A 22132-nucleotide genomic window follows, 5' to 3' on the forward strand; every position below is an offset into this window, starting at 1 on the left:
AGTTTATGTCTGTTTGCCAGCAAAGAGACATTAGCGCGCTTGGCCTCCCCTATACCGGTCCCTCAAAGGAACAGTGGAAGAGGCAGGATGTAGCAAGAGCGGTGCTTTTATTTGGGCAGTGATGTCACAGGAAGTCCCCATTTATCCCGTTTCCTCCTTGTGCTGGAAGTCGGTTAAATGCAATTTATTTTGAAAGTTCCAGAAAAGTTTGTATGTTGAAATCCATGGCTGTGGGTCCCAACAGTCAGAAGGCGCAAAGGGTATGCTTATGCATTTTATTTTGTATGAAAGTTTTAATGTGGTTGTAAATGTTAATTAGCTAACATGTGTTTATATTGTGTATTCAGTATAGTTTTTCACGTTGTTTGCTGGCAAAAGAAGATTAAAGCTGGTTAAACATCAGTTGGAGCGTGGCTTTATTCTGCACCAGACAAAAAACCCTTGGGAGCAGTTATAGTGAAAAACGTAGCCTGTTAACGAGCGAGCTGTTTAAACCCTGCACGCCATGCTTCGAGGTCGGCAGCCCGGACCGAAGAAGGAGGCAAGGCTATGGCGTCACATTCCTGCCAAAAATCAGAGGAGCGTATTACGCAGCACATCTTTTAATCGAGAGAGCGCATAGCTCTGATCGCGGGCATGCACCTTTATTCGAGAGCCTTTGAACGCAGCACGGCGAGCAGTAAAGCACGCCTCTGCACCCATCTGTTCGTTCTCGCGGAAGAACTACGCTCTCTCGCTCGGTTAAGTATTTGTCAGTTGGGGGCAGAAACTCTTCTGATTGATCTGATTGGCCGGATTTTCACCTCATATCCGGTCGCAGCCAGCACAGGACATTGCCTTATAGGAGAAGGAGAAGAGCAGGGAACGTGACGTGAATAAATAAGAAGGTAAGGAAAGGAAAAGCTGGTTGTTGATTGCAACACTTTTTTACCGGTGACATTTGTTTTATTTATATTTTTCAAGGGTGTCCTCTAAGGATGCTTATTTTTCTTTTTCTATGTGTTTTCTAAGTGTTTTAAATTTCTGACTGTATCCCATGTTGCATTCTGAGCCGGATGTCTCAGCAAAATTTTATTATGGTCTCATAATGACAGTAAAGATTCTTTAATGATTATTGATTACTTTATTAGCAATCAGTTAGTTGTGGATATGTTAAATTAATTAGCCTGAGACAGTTTCTAATTGTAGATGTCAAAATCTCAACACTAATAGTATGTCTCTGAGAGGAGGTTTTCTCTAAACTCTGGATGCTGATTATAATAACCGTTTTATTAACATTGTTTGATACAGTTGAGGACAGCATTGAAGAGTTCATTTTGTGAGATGTCAGAGGAAGTGAGTCTCACACCACTCTTAACATCTGTAAGAATCTTGATTTTTTTTTGTATAAATGTTACTGGTAAAAAAACCAATTAAAAACCAACTTTTCCTTTCCTTACCTTCTTATTTATTCCTCGATTTCTTCAACGCTTTGAATAACGCCATTGAAGAGACTTACCCAGACTATCGATCTCCTTCCTGGTACGTCTCCCCCTAGGGGACGTCTCTATTCTTTGTCTGGGCCCAAACAGCAAGCCATGAAAAAGTATGTAGAAGACTCCCTTAAAGCTGGGATTATCCGAACCTCTTCCTCTCCAGCTGGGGCCGGTTTATTTTTTGTGGGGAAAAAGGATGGGTCCCTAAGACAGTGTATTGACTACAGGGGTTTAAATGACATCACTGTAAAGAATCGTTACCCCCTTCCTCTCATGAATACAGCTTTTGACCACATACAGGGTGCCAATATTTTCACTAAATTAGATTTGAGTGGAAGACTGCTTTTAACACCCCACTGGTCACTATGAATATCAAGTCATGCCTTTTGGATTGACCAATGCACCTGCTGTTTTCCAGTCTTTGGTGAATGATGTGCTGAGGGACATGGTGGGACAGTTTGTTTTCATTTACCTCGATGACATCCTGATCTATTCCCAAGATCTAGGAACCCATAGGAGTCATGTCCGAGCCGTCCTCCTCCGCCTCCTCCAAAACCACTTCTTTGTCAAAGCGGAGAAGTGTGAATTTCACACTACCCCTACTTCGTTTCTCGGGTTCATCATCTCCCCTAACCAAGTAATCGTGGATCCCTCCAAAGTTAAAGCTGTTGTGGAGTGGCCCTCTCCTGCAGACCGTAAGCAGTTACAGAGATTTGTGGGGTTTGCAAGTTTCTATCGGCGCTTTATCCGGAACTATAGCCAAGTTGCAGCTCCTCTTAACGCTTCACATCTTCCAGAGTAAGGTTTGTCTGGGATGAGGTGGCCGAGAAAGCCTTCACCAGGCTCAAGACTATGTTTACTTCTGCTCCAGTTCTACGGTCCCCCGACCCCGATAGACAATTTATTGTGGAGGTTGACACCTCTAGCATGGGGATCGGTGCTGTCCTGAGCCAGAGGAGCCCCGAGGGTCGTGTTCACCCTTGTGCCTTTTGTTCCAAGACATTATCACAGGTGGAGCGCCACTATGATGTGGGGGACTGAGAACTCCTGGCCGTCAAGATGGCCCTAGAGGAGTGGAGGCACTGGCTGGAGGGGGACCGTTTCTTGGAACCGTTTCTTGTCTGGACGGATCATAAGAACCTGGAGTATCTGAAGTCGGCTAAACGCCTTAACCCCCGGCAGGCCAGGTGGGCTCTGTTTTTTGGACGGTTTAATTTCACACTGTCTTTCAGGCCTGGAACCAAGAATGGCAAACTGTATGCCCTGTCCAGGATGCAGGAGCCTTCTGAGTCTGTGACCAATGGCGAGGATGAGTTTATTCTCCCGGAGTCCGTCAGGCTGTCCTTAACTATGTTGGAGTTTGAAGGAGAGGTTAGAGATGCCACCAAGGATCTTCCTGCCCCGGCTTCATGTCCCCCCGACTGGTGCTTTGTCCCGGAGCGCCTCGTGCCCAAGGTACTAGGGTTCTGTCATAACTCTCGCCTTGTTTGTCACCCTGGAGTCAGCAGGACGCTGAGGCTGGTTCGGGCCCACTTCTGGTGCTCCTCTTTGACCAAAGACGTTACGGATTACGTCACCACCTGTTCCCAATGCTGCCAGGCTAAGTCGTCATGCCGCTCGTCCGCTGGGTTGTTGCTGCCTTTGCCAATCCCATCATCCTTGGTCTCACATTGCCATGGATTTTGTGACAGGTTTGCCTACCTCTAGTGGTTTCATGGTCCTGCTGTTATCGACAGGTTCTACAAGATGGTCCATCTGGTCCCCCTGAAGAAGATGCCTTTGGCTAAGGAGATGGGGGAGGTCTTGGCATGAGAGGTCTTTTGTCTCCATGGGCTGCCCACGGACATAGTGTCCAACAGAGGACCACAGTTTGTTTCTCGTTTCTGGAAGGAAGTCTGCTCCATGCTGGGGATTTACATTAGTTTGTCCTCCGGATTTCATCCGCAGTCCGATGGCCAGACCGAAAGAGCTAATCAAGAAGTGGAGACCAAACTTCGCATTCTTTGTAAGTCTGACCCCACTACCTGGTCTCACAATTTACCTCGGGTTGAACATGCCATTAATACCCTTCTGTCTAGTGCTACTGGTCTTTCCCCTTTCCATGTTGTGTTTGGGTTTCAGCCACCGTTGTTCACCATCCAGGAAAAGGATGCAGAAGTACCCTCGGCTCATGCTGCGGCCTTAAGGTGCCAGCGGGTCTGGAGGAAGGCTAGGAGGTCCTTAATCAGGATGTCGGAGGTGCAGTCCTAGACGGCCAACTGCAGGCGAACTCCTGCACCGGACTAACAGGTGGGCCAAAAGGTTTGGCTGTCTTATAAAGACCTTCCCCTACAGGTGGAGTACCGCAAGTTGGCACCTCGTTTTGTTGTTCCTTTTCCCATCTCCAAGGTTATAAACCCAGTCGCTGTTCGCCTCCAGTTACCTCGATCCATGAGGGTTCACCCTACCTTTCACGTGTCTCGGATCAAGCCCTATGTGATGTCCCGTCTTGGGCCCGCCTCCAGGCCCCCGCCTGGTTCCTGGCTGGGGATCCTGTCTACACTGTCCGCTGTATTCTCCGGTCTAGGCGACAGGGACATGGTTTTCACTACCTGGTGGACTGGGAGAGCTACGGTCTCGAGGAGCGGTCCTGGATTCCGGAACGCTTCATCTTGGACAGGACCCTCATCCGGGATTTTCACCGCCTCCATCCTGATCAGCCTCGGGGTCCGTCTGGAGCCTTACTTTAAAGGGGGGGGACTGTTATGATCCTGGCTCGTCTGCCTGCTCTGCTCCGCTCTGCCCTGCTCTCCTGCATGTAATCAACTCATCTGCTTTACCGGTATGCCGCTGCGCTGCAGCGTAATCACTGTCATGCCACACACCTGTTGAACTGCAGTTAAATACAGCCTCTGACAGGCAGACAGTGCCAGATTTTTGAAAGGTTCACATTGAGTAGATATCCAGCGTTATTTCCTGCCTGATCTCGTTTCCTGACCAAGTCTTGTTTCTCGAATTTCTCCCTCCTGCCTGCCCCTTTACGGACGTCTCTAGCCCTGGATTTCGACTCTGTTTCTGCCCCTGGATTTATGCTTCTGCCCAGCCCGCGGATCGGTCTGCCTGAGCCTGTCTGCCTCTCCTTTTTGCCTGAAGTCTTAGTTTTGGATCAGTTGGCAGTCCGACATCAAACAGCTGCCCGCCACACACGGACATTATGTGTGACGGGGAGTGGCTTTTCCCACTGAGAAGCCACTTCCTTGTCCCCGTTCTCACACAGGATCCGAGAAGGTTAGTGGCTTTGCTGATTTTCAGATTTATCTGAATTCTTTCTAGCCTCTAATTCACTTCTCTGTTCCTATTGATTCCTGGAAGCTTATTGGTGGTTACCGGTGCGATTGTTTCCTGGATAAAAATAAATCTTTAACTTTTACCTGTGTCTGGCTGAAATTTTGGGTCCTCAGTCCTGGTTATAATATCCACTCAGAACAGAGGGCAAATTGAATGCATCTGCTGTAAGCAAGGACATTTCATCTATAAATGTGAGAGGTTTATAGCAAAGCCTCTTGAAGAAATTAAACAGTTCATTAAGGAACACAACATGTGCTTTGCTTGTCTTAGAGTTGGTTACATTTCCAAAAACTGTTGACAAAGCGTAACATGCAATGTGTGCAAACAAAAGAACCCTTCACCTCTCCATGAAGATGGTTCAGAGGGAGACAAGTCTGAAATCCCACAGGAGGAAAATGCAGCCACCCTCTCGTGTAGTGTGAAAATGGGAAACCGTGATCACACCTCAATGATTGTCCCAGTGTGGCTTTTATGTGCAACATCGAAGGAAGTGGAGATGTTGGATTATGCTTTGCTAGACACCCAGAGCAGTAACACTTTTATTGATCAAGACACATGAAAAAATGCAAGCAATTACAGAACCAGTTCAGTTAAAACTAACAACAATGACTGACAGAGGTTCAATCATGCCTAGTCAAAGGGTAAATTGACTAAGAGTAAGAGGGTACCAATCGCAAGAGTATATTGAGCTGCCACCTACATATACTCGAGAATACATTCCTCTGGAGAAAATAATATTCCAACACGAAAGACAGCAAATAAGTAGCCCCATCTTCTCAGCATTGCAAATGAGATGCTAGATCTCTTGGACTGTCCTGTAGCTCTCCTAATTGGTTATGACTGTGCAAGAGCTTTAAAACCAAGAGAAGTCATACCAGGGAATAATTATGATCCATATGCAATTGAAACGGACTTGAGGTGGAGTATTGTGCGATCTACTAAGCCCTGGACAAGTTCGATAGAGGTAGTGGGGATCTGCAATCGTATCACAGTGAAATAATTGCCATCAATCACACCTGCTTCTGTGATTAAAGCACTTGAAACTGATTTTCTGGACACAAATCCTAAAGAAGGAAACATATCTCAAGAGGACATTCAGTTTCTAGAGATGTTGAGGGAGGACATTCACTACAATGAAAAGGGTCATTTGGAAATGCCCCTACTTTTCAGACAACGTCCACAGCTACCAAATAACAAGCAGCTTGCAACAGCTCAACGAAAACATTTGAAAAGGAAAATGGATAAAAATCCCAAGTACAAAGATAATTACATAAAGTTTATGGAGAATGTTTTAAGGATGGTGATGCAGAAGAAGCAGATGGTCCACCAAAAGATGGTAATACATGGTACATTCCGCACCATGGTGTGTATCATCCCAGGAGGCCTGACAAAATTAAGAGTTGTTTTCAACTGCTAAACATGAAGGCACCTCCTTAAACTATCACTTTCTCACAACCCCAGACTTGACTAATACTCCGGCAGGGGTATTGTGTAGATTTCGAGAGCATCAAATTGCGATTATGTACGATGTTGAAAAAATGTTTCATCGGTACCATGTCAGCCCAAAGGATCAAGACTTCCTAATATTCCTGTGGTGGAATGACGGGAATACTAATACTGAGCCCAAGGAATATTGCATGCAAGTGCACATTTTTGGAGCAGCATCGTCACCAGGATGTGCTAACTACGGCATGAAATATCTTGCGAGTGAACATGAGAAAGACTACCCTTTGACAGCCAGCTTTATTCACAAAAATGTCTATGTGGATGATGGGCTAACCAGCATTAATTCAGTCAACAAAGCAAAGCAGCTGGTCTGTGAAGCACAAGAAGTGTGTGCTAAAAGGAAACTGTGCTTGCACAAATTTGTGTGCAACAATAAAGAGGTTTTGAGTGTTATCCCAGTAAAGGAACGAGTCACAAATGTGAAAGATGTAAACTTGAACAACTCTGAAATTCCAATACAGAGTGTATTGGGAGTAAAATGGAATGCTGAGATTGACGTGCTCTCATTCAGTGTAGCCCTTAAAGAAAGGCCAGCCACACGTCGAGGAATCCTGGCAACAGTTGCAAGTGTGTATGATCCGTTAGAATTTCTTTCACCCTACACTTTAACTGGTAAACAATTACTCCAGCAAATGTGCAAACATGGAGTAGGATGGGATGAACCTATTCCGCCGACATTGAAGACAAAATGGGAAGCATGGCTCCGTGAAGCGGAAAATCTACAAAGGGTTCAGATACCAAGATGCCTCATTCCTGAGAACCTCGGCGAAATCAAAAAAATTGAACTGCATCATTTCTCAGATGCTAGCAGCAGTGGCTATGGACAATGTTCATACATCAGGGTTGTTACTGATGAACAAGTGCACTGTGCACTAGTCATGGTAAAGCCAGAGTGGCTCCCACAAGAATAATTACTATTCCACGCCTTGAACTCACTGCAGCCTCTGTTTCTGTTAGTGTAAGCAACTTCCTCAAAGCAGAACTAGAGCTAAAAATTGACAAGGAGTTCCTCTGGACAGATTCTCAGGTGATACTTGGGTACATAAAAACTGAGGCTTGACGCTTTCAAGTTTTTGTCGCTAATCGAGTACAGAAAATAAGAGATATGACTGATCCAAAACAATGGTTTCATGTGGAAACTGATCAAAATCCAGCGGATCATGCGTCTAGGGGTCTCATGTTAGCAGATCTGATAGACTGAAACTGGCTCACTGGACCTCAATTCCTATGGGAAAGAGAAATTATCACAAATCAACATTAACCAGAGCGACTTGTTGGTGACCCAGAAGTAAAGGTCCTTAAAACAGATGCCACTGAGTCATAGCTTTCTTGAGAGGTTTTGAAGATTCTCTGATTGGAACACCGCCCTTAAAGTTGTAGCAAGGATCAAATGACTTGCAAGGAGAAACACGTCAGAGCTCATTAGTGTAGAGGAGAGACAAATGACTGCTTTTGCACTCAGTCAGGCTTCACAGAAGGAAGTTTTTAAAGAAGAGCTCAAATTGTTCAGTCAAAACTCAGCTAAACTTCCAAAAACTCATAAAATGTACCAACTTGATCCTTTCCTTGTGAAGGACCTGCTTAGAATTGGAGGATGGTTGAGAAAGTCATCAGCATCATTGGAACTAAGACATCCAATATTCCTTCCAAAGGAAGGCGTAGTCACAAAACTAATCCTTGACCGTTGTCATAAGAAAAGACAACATCAAGGCCGAGACCAAACTCTAAACGAACTCAGGGCCAATGGTTATTGGATAATAGGAGCCAGTAAGGTAGTGGCCAAGTATATTAAAGGGTGTGTCACTTGTAGAAAGGTGTGAAGACCAACTGAAGAACAGCGTATGGCTGATTTGCCATTTGATAGAGTAGATCCTTCACCACCTTTCACTTATACTGGACTTGATGTTTTTGGACCCTTCTATACGAAGCAAGGTCGAAAGGAATGTAAGAGATATGGCTTATTGTTGACATGTCTAAGCTCAAGAGCTATACACATTGAGATGTTGGAGGATCTCACCACTGACGCATTTATAAATGCATTGAGATGTTTCATTGTAATCAGGGGTACAGTAAGACAGATTCGTTCTGACCAAGGCACAAACTTTGTTGGAGCTAAGAACGAGTTTGAAAGGAGTTTACAGGAGCTGGATAAAGACAGAATTTCTACCTATCTAGCTAAAAACCAATGTGATTTCCAAACAAACATTCCTCAAGCTAGTCACAGGGGAGATGTTTGGGAACGCCAAATCCGGACAGTTAGGTATGTCATGAATACAGTCCTAGTACAAGCCACAGGATGATTGGATGACACCTCATTAAGAACTTTCTTTTATGAGGCTATGTCAATTGTGAACAATTGTCCACTGACTACAGATACAATCAATGATCCCAAAAGTGCTGAACCTTTGACGCCTAATCATTTGCTCACAATGAAAGAGTCAGTGCCACTCCCGCCTCTTGGTAGATTCATTAGAGAAGATTTGTATGCCAGGAAGAGGTGGCGTAAAGTGCAATATTTGACAGAGCAGTTCTGGAGCAGGGGTGCAAAGAATAATTAACCAACATCAGCTTAAGACAACAGTGGCATACAGCTAAAAGAAATGTACAGGCTGGGGATGTAGTGATTGTAAAAGAGGACAATATTCCTAGAAATTAATGGAAATTGGCAAAGGTAGTTGAAGCAAGTAAAGACGATGCTTTAGTGCGAAAGGTTAAAATCCAAGTAGGACAAACAGATTTGGGATGGAAAGGTGAACGTTTCAAACAACTATCTTTTCTTGAGAGACCAGTTCAGAAACTAGTGGTATTAGTTGAAAATGAGTAAAAGGTTAAAATGTTAACTCAAACATACAGGGGTTGGACAATGAAACTGAAACACCTGGTTTTAGACCACAATAATTTATTTAATATGGTGTAGTGCCTCATTTTGCGGCCAATACAGCGTCAATTTGTCTTGGGAATGACATATACAAGTCCTGCACAGTGGTCAGAGGGATTTTAAGCCTTTCTTCTTGCAGGATAGTGGCCAGGTCACTACGTGATACTGGTGGAGGAAAACGTTTCCTGACGGGAAGGGCCAGGACAGCGAAAAGGGAACCGGTCGGCGGAGTGAGAAACTTCGATCTGAAAACGTTGGTCTACTAAGAACCCCACAGTGGTAGAAATTATTTACTTTTGGAAGTGGCAGTAAAAGGCATAAACTGGTATGTGAATGGTTCAGAATGGATACACAGGAGGACAATATGGACTTTGATGAATGGACGCCAGTAAGTAGAGGGAGAGGACGCGGAAGAGGTAAAGCAGAAGAAGGGAAATTGTTAGACAGCCAAAGGAGTAAAAGAGAGCTGGAAGAAAACAGTTCTGAAGAAGAGAGAGTAGTTAGGAGGAAAATCGGAAGGGAAGAATGTAAAATAATATTAAAGATAAAAAATGAAGAAGAAAAAGAGAACCTGAGTCCTATTTCACTATCTAGAGAAATAAAAAAAAAGATAGGAGATGTTGAAATGGTGAAGGTCTTGAGAGATGGAAATATACTGGTGTTGTGTAAAACCGAAGAACAAAGAAGAAAGGCTTTACAAGTTGAAAACATTTGCAAGAAAACGGTGACAGAGAGGAAGATTATAGGAGAAGATAAAATCATTCGGGGGGTAATTTATGGCATTCCTCTGGAGGAAGATATAGACAAGTTAAAAAAAAGCATTGTTGGTGCAAAGGTAAAAAATCTCAAAAGACTGACAAAAAATGTAAATGGAGAAAGAGTAGGAAGCCTGTCAATTTTAATAGACTTTGAAGAAAAAGTGTTGCCGCAAAATGTTAAAATAGGATATTTGAGTTTTTCTGTGAGGCCCTTCATTCCTCCACCACTAAGATGTTTTAAATATCAGAGATATGGTCATATAGCAGCTGTCTGCAAAGGAAAACAAAGATGTCCAAAGTGTGGAGAAGATCACAGAATTGAAGATTGTGGGGAAGAAGTGCAGGAAAAATGTTGCAATTGTGGAGGGCAACATAGAGTCACATTCGGGGGATGTGAGGTAAGGAAGAAAGCAAAAGAAATCCAACAAATTAAAATGACTAAAAACATAAGCTATGCCGAAGCAGTCAAAAATGTACAGAAAGAAAGATCAAGGGATGAAGGTCAAATTAGGATTCCAGATTATCAACAAAGAAAAGTAGAATCAGAGGAAAATGTTACAATGTCTGTGGAAAAACTGATATTATTCATAGCTTATGTCATTAACTGCACTGAACAGGCTAAACACAAAACAGAAAAGATTAAAATAATAGTCAGAGGAGCAGAAAAGTTCTTAGGGTTTAAAGAAGGATCTTGGGAAAACATTAATAAAAAGTTGGAAACAGATGGAAGGCAAGGAGGAACCCCAGCTGATAGAAACATATTATAATATTACAGTGGAATGCAAGAAGTTTAATCGCTAATGGACAGGAATTTAAAGGGTATATAGATGGAATTGAAGAAAAACCAGAAATTATATGTATACAGGAGACGTGGTTAAAGCCAAACCTAGATTTTGTGTTTAAAGGGTACAATAGTATCAGAAGGGATAGACAAGAGGGAAGTGGAGGAGGATGTGGAATATTTATAAAAGAAGGGATACAATATCAGATATTAGGAAAAGGCAAAGAGTTAGAATACATAGTAGTTGAAATTTACAATAAAAAAGTAAAATGTAAAATAATAAATTTTTATAATCCATGTAAAATATTATCATTTGAGTTGATGGATGAATTAATGAGGTATTTAGAAGGAAAAGTAATCTGGTGTGGAGATTTCAATGCTAACAGCACATTATGGGGAAAATGTAATGATAAAAAATGGACATGTTATTGAAGAAATAATGGAAATAAAAAATTTGGTATGTATAAATGATGGAAGAGGAACAAGAATTAATGTAAAAACAGGTACAGAGTCTGTGATTGATTTAACATTTATATCAAATTGTTTAGCTAATAACTGTGAGTGGGACATTGACAAAGATACAACAGTAGGCAGTGATCATTACCCCATTAAAATCATAACAGGAATATTAATAAATAACAGGAATACAGGATTATATAAAAGATGGAACTTTAATAAGGCTGATTGGGAAAAATTTAAATATTTAAGTCAAAAGAAATTGGAAGAAATAGATGAGTCAATTGATATAAATAGTTTAAATATAAATATCTGTAAAACAATTTTACAGGCTGCAGAAGAATCAATAAAAAAAGGAGGAAGAAAGAACGATAAAAAAATTGTGCCATGGTGGACAAAAGATTGTAGTGAAGTAATAAAATTAAGAAATAAAGCATTTAAAATGTTAAAAAGTAACCCAATTTATCAGAATCTAATTGATTACAAAAGAAAGCAGGCAAAGGTAAGAAAGACCATTAAACATGCAAAAAGAGAATATTGGAGAAACTTTTGTAATACCGTAGGGAGAGAAACAAAAATTGATCAAATTTGGAAAACGATTAAAAGAATGAAGGGTATTAGAAAAGAATATGGATATCCTATATTAAAAATAGATAATATAACTATAACGGAAGATAAAGAAAAAGCAGAAATACTAGCTAAAACATTTAGTAAAATTCATAGTTCAAATAATATTAGTGAAGAGGGAAAGAAAGGTAGGGAAATCACAAAGATGAAATATAAAGAATTAATGCAAAATAATGTAGATACAAATAAATTAATAAATGAACCATTTACACAAGGAGAATTGAACTTTGTAACCAGGAAAACAAAAAATACATCACCTGGAAAAGATCAAATGTACTATATGATGATAAAACATCTTAATGACAAAGCAAAAGACAAAATATTAGAATTATACAATAAAGTCTGGGAGGAGGGAGAGCTGCCACAGAGCTGGAAGGAAGCAATAATTATTCCAATAGCTAAACCAGGAAAAGATAACACAAAACCAGAAAATTATAGACCGATCGCATTAACATCAAATATTTGTAAAATAATGGAAAAAATGATTAATAATAGATTAACATATTATTTAAATATTAATGGATATATATCTAGAAATCAAAATTGGTTTAGAAAAGGGAGAAGCACAAATGACTCTGCATTATGTTTAGAATATGAAATTAGGAGAGCACAAATAAACAAAGAAAATGTAGTAGCTGTATTTTTCGACATAGAAAAAGCATATGACATGATGTGGGTTGAAGGATTATTAATTAAATTACATAAAATGGGTATTACTGGAAAAATGTTTAACTGGATTAAAGATTTTTTATCAAATAGAACAATACAAGTAAGAATTGGTCAAGAATTGTCAGATAAATATATAATAGATAATGGTACTCCTCAAGGAAGTATTATAAGTCCGTTATTGTTTTCTATAATGATAAATGATGTATTTAAAAATATTGGTAAGGACATCGGTTGCTCACTATTTGCAGATGATGGAGCTACATGGAAAAGGGGTCGTAATATCAAATTTATTGAAAAGAAAATACAGGATGAGATTATTAGAATAGAACAATGGGCAAATCAATGGGGATTTAAGTTCTCAGTGGAAAAAACAAAAGTAATGGTGTTTACACGGAAAAGGAAAAGAGAAAATATAAAACTAAAATTATACAATCAAGTTTTAGAACAAGTAAAAAATATAAAATTTTTAGGTATATGGTTTGATGAAAAAATTATATGGAAAGTACATATAGAAAAAATCATAGATAAATGCAAAAAAATATTAAACATTATGAGATGTATGGCTGGTATTGATTGGGGAGCAGATCGAACATCATTAAAAATAATTTATACAGGATTAATTAGATCAAATATTGATTATGGAAGTATAATTTATGGATCAGCAGCAAACACTCATCTTATAAAATTAGACAATATACAACATCAAGCTTTAAGAATTTGTACAGGAGCAATCAAAACCAGTCCAATAGCAGCACTTCAGGTAGAGATGGGAGAGATGCCATTAGATCTAAGAAGGAAACAGTTAGCAATAAATTACTGGATAAACTTACAAAGCAATAATCCGGATCATCCCACACGTGATATTTTAAAACCATGCTGGGAAAAAAAACAAGTTAAGAGTTTTGGTTGGATTATCAATAATATAGCAGAAGAATTTCAAATATATGAAAAAGAAATAAGTTTAATGTTGCCTTTGTCAGTGCCACCGTGGCTGTTACCAGAAGCAGTGGTAGATATGGCATTGATGGAAAAGAAAAAGGATCCAAAATGTATTTTAGATTCAAGTATGATACAAGAATATATAAACAATTACCATTAATATGTTCAGATTTACACAGACGCATCAAAAACAGATGAACAAATAGGAGTAGCATTTGTAATACCAGAATTTAAAATAAAAGTAGGAAAAAGAATTACAGATGGATTATCAGTATATTCAGGAGAATTATTAGCCATATTGTTAGCAGTGCAGTGGGTGGAGGATATAAAACCATTAAAAACAATAATTTGTTCAGATTCAAATTCAGCATTATTAAGTTTAAAACATAATCATTCAGAGGGTAGACCAGACATTTTGTTGGAAATAAAACATACTTTATTTAGACTACAAAGAATGGGATTAATATTAGTGTTTTTATGGGTACCAGCACATGTAGGAGTTGGAGGGAATGAGAAGGCGGACAGGATAGCAAAGAAGGCAACACAAAACAACATTAGCTTTAAAATAAATATTAGTAGGTCAGAGGCAAGAAATATAATTAAACAGAGAATCAGGAAAGAGTGGCGAAAAAGGTGGGATGAAGAAAAGAAAGGAAGATGGTTTTACAGAATCAACAAGATAGTAGGAGAAGTAAGAACAGGAAGAAGGAGTAGAAAAGAGGAAAGATTAATTACAAGATTAAGAATAGGACATACAGGACTTAATTCTACATTGTTCAAGATAAAGAAACATAATACAGGAAAATGTGATTATTGTGGAGAGGAGGAAACAATAGAACATGTAATATTGAAGTGTCAGAAATATGAACAAGAAAGAACAATTTTAAGGAGAGAATTTGTAGGTATTAAAGAAAATTTTATTTTGAGAGATACTTTGCAAAGAAGTTTAGGTAGCAAACATATTCAAATTATAATTAGATTTTTCAAAAGCACTAAATTAATAAATAGAATTTGATTGTTGTAATAGTAAATAAGATTTAAAACCATGAAGAACCACACTCCATACCAGTCGGTGGCGGTAATGCACATCTTCAAGTTATTTGCCAACTGCCAAAAAATAACACAGAAGAAGAAGAAGAAGAACGTTTCCTGACTCGCTCCTCCAAAACACCCCAAAGTGGCTCAATAATATTTAGATCTGGTGACATGGGAGATGTTCAACTTCACTTTCATGTTCATCAAACCAATCTTTCACCAGTCTTGCTGTGTGTATTGGTACGTTGTCATCCTGATACACAGCACCGCCTTCAGGAAACAATGTTTGGATCATTGGATGCACATGGTCCTCAAGAATGGTTCGGTAGTCCTTGGCAGTGACGCGCCCATCTAGCACAAGTATTGGGCCAAGGGAATGCCATGATATGGCAGCCCAAACCATCACTGATCCACCCCCATGCTTCACTCTGGTCATGCAACAGTCTGGGTGGTACGCTTCTTTGGGGCTTCTCCACACCGTAACTCTCCCGGATGTGGGGAAAACAGTAAAGGTGGACTCATCAGAGAACAATACATGTTTCACATTGTCCACAGCCCAAGATTTGCGCTCCTTGCACCATTGAAACCGATGTTTGGCATTGGCAAGAGTGACCAAAGGTATGGCTATAGCAGCCCAGCTGTGTATATTGACCCTGTGGAGCTCCCGACAGACAGTTTTGGTGGAAACAGGAGAGTTGAGGTGCACATTTAATTCTGCCGTGATTTGGGCAGCTGTGGTTTCATGTTTTTTGGATATAATCCGGGTTAGCACCCAAATATCCCTTTCAGACAGCTTCCTCTTGCGTCCACAGTTAATCCTGTTGGATGTGGTTTGTCCTTCTTGGTGGTATGCTAACATTACCCTGGATACCGTGGCTCTTGATACATCACAAAGACTTGCTGTCTTGGTCACAGATGCACCAGCAAGACGTGCACCAACAATTTGTCCTCTTTTGAACTCTGGTATGTCACCCATAATGTTGTGTGCATTTCAATATTTTGACCAAAACTGTGCTCTTACCCTGCTAATTGAACCTTCACACTCTGCTCTTACTGGTGCAATGTGCAATCAATGAAGACTGGCTACCAGGCTGGTCCAATTTAGCCATGAAACCTCCCACACTAAAATGACAGGTGTTTCAGTTTCATTGTCCAACCCCTGTATATGTGAGATCTTTAAGATTAAAAGTTAGCAATTTTATTTTGTGATACAGTATAAAGGTTGATTGTCATTTTGGAAAATTACTAGATTTAATTTCATCCTGTATATTGTGAATATAAATCTATTGTTATTTTGGTGGCAGTGTAGCTGTGGCAGAAAGAAATTGTGCTTGTTTGTTTAGATGTGATTTAATTTCCTTGGTAAATACTAAGAAATCACTTTAACTTGTGTCGTATTGCTGACATCTGTTGGTGAAATTGTGTATTTTACCAAGACATGATTACGCGCTGAGCACATGACCAGTAGAGAGATGCATTTTGCTGGTAGATACCGAAGACACTCAGAAAACAAGTTACTTTGGACTTTTTTTTTTTTGGCTTAAAACAGAAGAAATGGACAATTACATCTCCTAAATGTTTGGTCAGAAGGCACACACGGTATGCTTATGCATTTTATTTTGTATATAAGTTTTAATCTGGTTGTAAATGTTAATTAGCTAACACGTGTTTATATTGTGTATTCAATATAGTTTTTTCACATTGTTTGCTGGCAAAAGAAGATTAAAGCTGGTTAAACATCAGTTGGAGCGTGGCTTTATTCTGCACCAGACGAAAAACCCTTGGGAGCAGTTATACTGCAGTAAGCGCATCCTGACAACTGGCTTCGCTGTAACTCCAAGTGTATTTATGGCCCTATTCTGTGGTAACAGATACTGAGACGAATTGATCTGACACTGCTGTTTTTAACCATCTCAGTGCTGAACTATTTTTAGGTGAAAACTTGGGGGTGGACTTCACATGCAAACCTTTGACTGCCCGTTACTGCCTGGTTGGCTTATAGAGATTTATATATTTATATTTTTTTCAACACCCTTTTATTAAACATATCTTATTTTAGTCTCAAACCGAGGGTTAACAGCAACTGAGAGTCTCCACCAGCTGACCAAATAGAACAGGAGAATGCTGCCGTTGAACCGATAACTTTCTCATCACAAGTACTCTACCCACCGTTCCACAGCCGAGATGAAAGTGTCTTGTTGCAAAATGCGGTATTCAGTTCCTGAACAAATGCAAAAGACCTTGTGAAGATGTTAGCTAAAGTTCATAAGGGAGTATCATTATCCACAGGGAAAACTGACTTGTTTACCAATATTGACCACAGTTACATTTAGAGGAAAAAGAGGGAAGCTTGCAAGCCTGTGAACACCATCCCGACTGCGAAGTATGGAGGGTGGCAGTATCATGCTGTGTGGGTGTTTTGCTGCAGGTAGGACTGGTGCACTTAATAGTGTTATGATTATGAATATATTATTTAATATGAATACTTTTAATATTTTATTAAATAATATTTTGGTCTGTTAAGGGTTGTCCTGTGAGTACCAGCCCAATAAGGCGGTGGTATTAGGACAAAATTGAAAGGGATGAGCCAAGCTCTGGCATTATTGAACACCAAAACTCTGCACAGAATGAATTCACACAATTTCTTAAAATACAAGAATTTATTGACAAAAATAAGTCAACTCAAAGTCAAACATATTTCAATCAACAAACTCTTTACTATGCTAAAACAACCCAACTAAACTACCAAGCGCAATGAAAGAATAATGAAGACTAATGGGCTATGTAAACAAGTGAATCAAAGATGGTTGAAAACCATGACCAAAAGAGTGATGCAACATTACCATGCAATTTTATTAATGTTTGAGAACCAAGGATTATCTTGAAGAATCTAGAAATGAATTAAAGTTAGTCTTGGAACCAACTTAGGCTATAATTGGTATACCTTTAAACAATCATTCACAATGCACGATCAGATAAAACATTATTTTAATACAATAACATTTTGAAGAATGCTTTGCTGAATAAAACCAACCTTCTGGATGACCAATTCTCAATGGTGTATAATTAGTTGCCTTTATTTATTAAAGTAATATTTAACAAAACATTATTAAGGAAAGATCTCAGTGCTGCATTTGATGCAGTCGACCATAATATTCTCTTAGAAAGGCTGAAATATGCTGTAGGGATCAGGGGAACAACGCTAGGCTGGTTTAAATTTTATCTGTCTGACAGATTCCAGTTTGTTCATGTAAATGATAAATCATCTTTAAACTCCAGGGTTAATTGTGGAGTACCACAGGGTTCAGTACTTGGGCCAATTCTCTTTACTATATATATGCTTCCAATAGGTCAAATTATCAGGCAGCATAGGATAAATTTTCACTGTTACGCTGATGATACTCAGCTTTACTTATCCATAAATCCTGATGAACCCAACCAGTTAGATACACTACAAGCATGTCTTGAAGACATAAAAACTTGGATGACTTTAAATTTTTTGCTTCTAAATTCAGACAAGATAGAAGTTGTCGTCTTTGGACCGGAGTCTTTAAAAAAGAAACTGCTTAGTCAATCACTTAACCTGGATGGCATTAAATTGACCTCCGGTAATAAAGTAAAAAACCTTGGTGTTACTTTTGACCAGGACATGTCATTTAATTCCCACATTAAACAGGTTTCTAGGATTTCCTTCTTTCACCTCCGGAACATTGCCAAAATTAGAAATATCTTGTCCAGGAGTGACGCTGAAAAACTAGTCCATGCATTTGTTACTTCAAGCCTGGACTATTGTAATTCTTTACTATCAGGATGTCCGCAAAATGCAGTTAAAAGTCTTCAGCTGATTCAAAATACTGCAGCAAGAGTTCTAATGAAAATTAAAAAGAGAGATCATATTTCTTCTATTTTAGCTTCCCTTCATTGGCTCCCTGTTAAATCCAGAATAGAATTTAAAATTATCTTCCTCACATATAAAGCCCTTAATGATTTAGCTCCATCATACATCAGAGATCTGATTGTTCCATATATTCCTAACAGAGCACTTCGTTCTCAGACTGCAGGCTTACTGGTGGTTCCTAGAGTCTCTAGAAGTAGAATGGGAGGCAGATCCTTTAGTTATCAGGCTCCTCTCCTGTGGAACCAGCTCCCGGTTTTGGTCCGTGAGGCAGACACTCTGTCTACTTTTAAGGCTAGGCTTAAAACTTTTCTTTTTGATAAAGCTTATAGTTAGAGTGGCTTAGGTTATCATGGAGGGAGCCTTCCTCCCTCCCTGTTGGATGGAGTAAGGGGGAGTCAGGTTTAGCCTAAACCGGCTCAGTTATGGTTGAGGTGCAAACACACCCTCCATTTCTGCTAGCTGTATGACCCCTTCTCTTTTCCAATGGTTATAATCAGTCTGACAGAGGGAGGTATCCCAAGCCTTGTGGTTTTTAGTATAACAATGACCATCAGTAGGACCCTTTGTGGGGTTCCTTAAGACGACATTGTTGAAAATGAGCGCCGTTTAACTAAATCATCTGAACTGAAACTTTCTGTGTAGTTATGCTGCTATAGGCTAAGGCTGCTGAAGGACATAATGACCACTTTCACCCTGTTCGCTACATTCTCATACTACTCTCCAATTTTGCATTATTTGCTGTTATTTCAGCTTTTAACTTTGTTCTCTCTTTTCTCTTCCTAGAAGCTACACCTGGCCTGGCTCTATGTCTACCTGTGACACCTTTCTGGAGAGGGGCATTGTCCGAGCTTTTGCTGGCAACAACTTAATGCTCACCCTCTACCGATGATCCACATGGACCTGTCTTTCAGTGTTTAACCCTTTCTCTCTCCTAGACATGGCTATTGACTGAGCTTTACTGTGACTAACTCTATGTGCTCTCTTTCAGACTCTAACCTTGAAAACTGGCTGAGTTTATCTGTTCTTTCTTTCTAGATGAAACGACTAAAGGAGCTACATCCACTAACATTTACTTTTCCTTCCCATAGAAAGTACTCCTGGATCAGTGCTTCTTTGTTCTCTTTGTGTCTCTGCTCTGTTCGCTCAAACCACCAGTTGGTCGTGGCAGATGGCCGCTCACACTGAGCCTGGTTCTGCTGGAAGTTTCTTCCTGTTAAAAGGGAGCTTTTCCTCTCCACTGTTGCTACATGCATGCTCAGTATGAGGGATTGCTGCAAAGTCAACACCAGTGACTGTCCACTGTCTCTACATGCTCATCCGGGAGGAGGGAATGCTGCAAGTCACTGACTGGATGCAATCTGCTGGGTTTCCTTAGACAGAAAAACATTTTATCCAATTTGAATAAATAAATAACTCTGACTGAACTGTTCAATGGACTAATTGGAATGTATGAACCTGACTTTTGTGAAGTGCCTTGAGACAACATGTGTTGTGAATTGGCGCTATATAAATAAAACTGAAAATAAAACTGAATTGAAAATATTAAAATAATATTTAAGGAAATATTATTTTGAATAAGGACCAAACCTTTTGGATAAATGGGTCTTAATGGTGTTTAATTAGTTATAACGTTTAGTCAAATAATATTTAAGGAAATATAACTTCCTAGATTGGAAACTAACAACCTTTCTGGGTAAATGATCTTCAGATGACTCATAAAGTGGGCGAGCACGTGTTCTTAGCCGTTAGCGGTTGGAGCTAAAAAAGGAAGCCTGTAGCTGGTTACCTGAATCAAACACATACCTTTAAACTACCACTAATAAAAAAAGGTTGAAATGCATAAGCATCGATGGCGCTTTATGGCCGGTCTGTGTTTAAAAACCACCCTTTAAATAAAGTGTGTCTTAACTTAAAAAAAACAACACAGAACACATCTTTAGTTGAACACTAGTCTGCTAGCACTTACTGTAGCTGAATTTCTCAACACAAACAAAAACAAATGTCATTAAACAAACATTTTGATTATTTAACTCTAAACTAATCTTCTCTGCCCAAACACTACCTCTTACGTGTACCGTGCTGAGGAGAAGTTGTCCGGGGCGACAAAGTTGAGGAAAGCATCCACGGTAAACAAAGTGTTAATTTGCAACTAACCTCCGTAGCTGTAGGAAATGGGCGGCTCATTCCGGGCCGAACTGCATGCACAGCGGCGTGTTGTATTGCGGTACATTTGTCCTTCCTTCAGACCGGGAAAACTGCTCCACTCTGCGTTGTATAGGCAGGGTCTCTGCTGGGAACTCTCTGGAACACAGTTTGCTTCTGTAGACCTCAGAAAGAAAAGTCAAGCCACGTTTGCACCTTAATTACCCCGTTCATGAATAGATACCAGATACACAAACAGCAATTAATTCCTACTTAACTGTGGAGGTAAATTTGTCTCAATATTATTCAATCAAACAAAAAACTAATCCCAATCAAAAAAATAAATTGTGGTCAAAATTTTTGGAATATTCAATCAAAAAAAAAAAGCTAATCTCAATCAAAAAATATTAAGTTGTGATTAAAACTTTCAGAGTTGTAAAATTTTTTTTTTTTTTTTTATGGAATATTTTATTTTGGGAAGGAAAAAAATTGTTTGAAAAAAACTTTTTTTTGATTAAAATGACTAATTTTTTCTCATGAACAGAAAAAAGTTATTTGCAAAACATAAAACTTTATTTGCGCATGTCAAAAATCTTTGGTTAGGACTCGCTCATTTGGTGTTGACACGCTCTGCTTTTGGTTGAACACAAAGAATTTTGAGTGCTGGGAACATGAACATCCTGGGCGGGGCCTAAAGACGAACAATATAAGACATTTCCCTATTGGTTAGCGCTGACTAAAGCAGCAGACTCTGATCCCCCGCATCTCTGAACTTCTGCTCGAACTGCAGGGCTTGTTGTACAGAAGACAACTGCAGTTAAGTGAGCCGACAGTCAGAAATACGCGGTCACGCCAGCCGACGCTAGCTCTCTCTTAAAGATTAGCGTCGCGCATATAAGGTTCATTACAGTAATGGAGCAGAAAGGACGCTGATCCTGGCAACGGTTGAGAAAATAAGAGGAAAACAGAAAAGGAACCCACAGAACATTTATATTAATTACATTTTTACAACTTTCACATTCATGTTTTATGTAAAATAATAAATATTTAATATTTTATTGTACAGTTTTGGAGAAATATCTTGTCAAAGTACCTCGAAATGCTCAACCATTATATGCATTTGTCCCACTTTCAGGAATTTATTTCTCCAAAACCAAGAGAGGCGACAACACAATCTCTTCAGATTATATTAGAGGGTCATCTATATTATAACCAGAATTAGTATTTCATAATTTCACTGTAGATTTCTGGAGAAATACACAACTACCCCAACAAAGTACGACAAACGCTTCTTTTTGGTGAGGTCGATGAGGTCCTGTGGGAAGTGGTCTGGACAGCTTAAAGTGCAAGAGCCTCCAGATCTCCTCTGACCTCTCCTGGACCAGAAACGTCCCTCGCCTGTTGAAGAAGGTACAACAACAGCTCTTCTTCATCAAGAAATAAAAACAGACTGGTCTCTCTCCTCAGCTGCTTACAAATGTCTACAGGGCCACGGTGGAAAGGACTCTGTGTCTCAGCATGACAGTGTGGTGTGGGAACTGCACAGGAGAGGAAGGAAGTATCACAGGTTGTGAGGACAACACACCGAATTATGGGATGCCTTCTGCCTGACATGGACTCTGTTTTATACTACACTTGGGG

At 39.7% G+C, this 22132-nt stretch overlaps 1 long non-coding RNA gene across 3 annotated transcripts; it reads left to right on the top strand.

The window, feature by feature from the left end:
* Positions 1–214: 214 nt before the first annotated feature.
* On the top strand, positions 215–4884 carry LOC124874748. Of its 3 annotated transcripts, none has more exons than XR_007039878.1 (4): positions 215–260; positions 3212–3480; positions 3597–4296; positions 4509–4884. It is a non-coding gene; the product is annotated as an uncharacterized LOC124874748 (long non-coding RNA). The 3 variants fall into 3 exon arrangements; XR_007039880.1 differs by having other exon boundaries at positions 3597–3764; positions 3864–4884; XR_007039879.1 differs by having other exon boundaries at positions 3597–4884.
* The last annotated feature ends 17248 nt before the right edge of the window (positions 4885–22132 follow it).

This window comes from Girardinichthys multiradiatus, chromosome 1 (assembly GCF_021462225.1).
Source record: "Girardinichthys multiradiatus isolate DD_20200921_A chromosome 1, DD_fGirMul_XY1, whole genome shotgun sequence".
NCBI classification, from domain to species: domain Eukaryota; kingdom Metazoa; phylum Chordata; class Actinopteri; order Cyprinodontiformes; family Goodeidae; genus Girardinichthys; species Girardinichthys multiradiatus.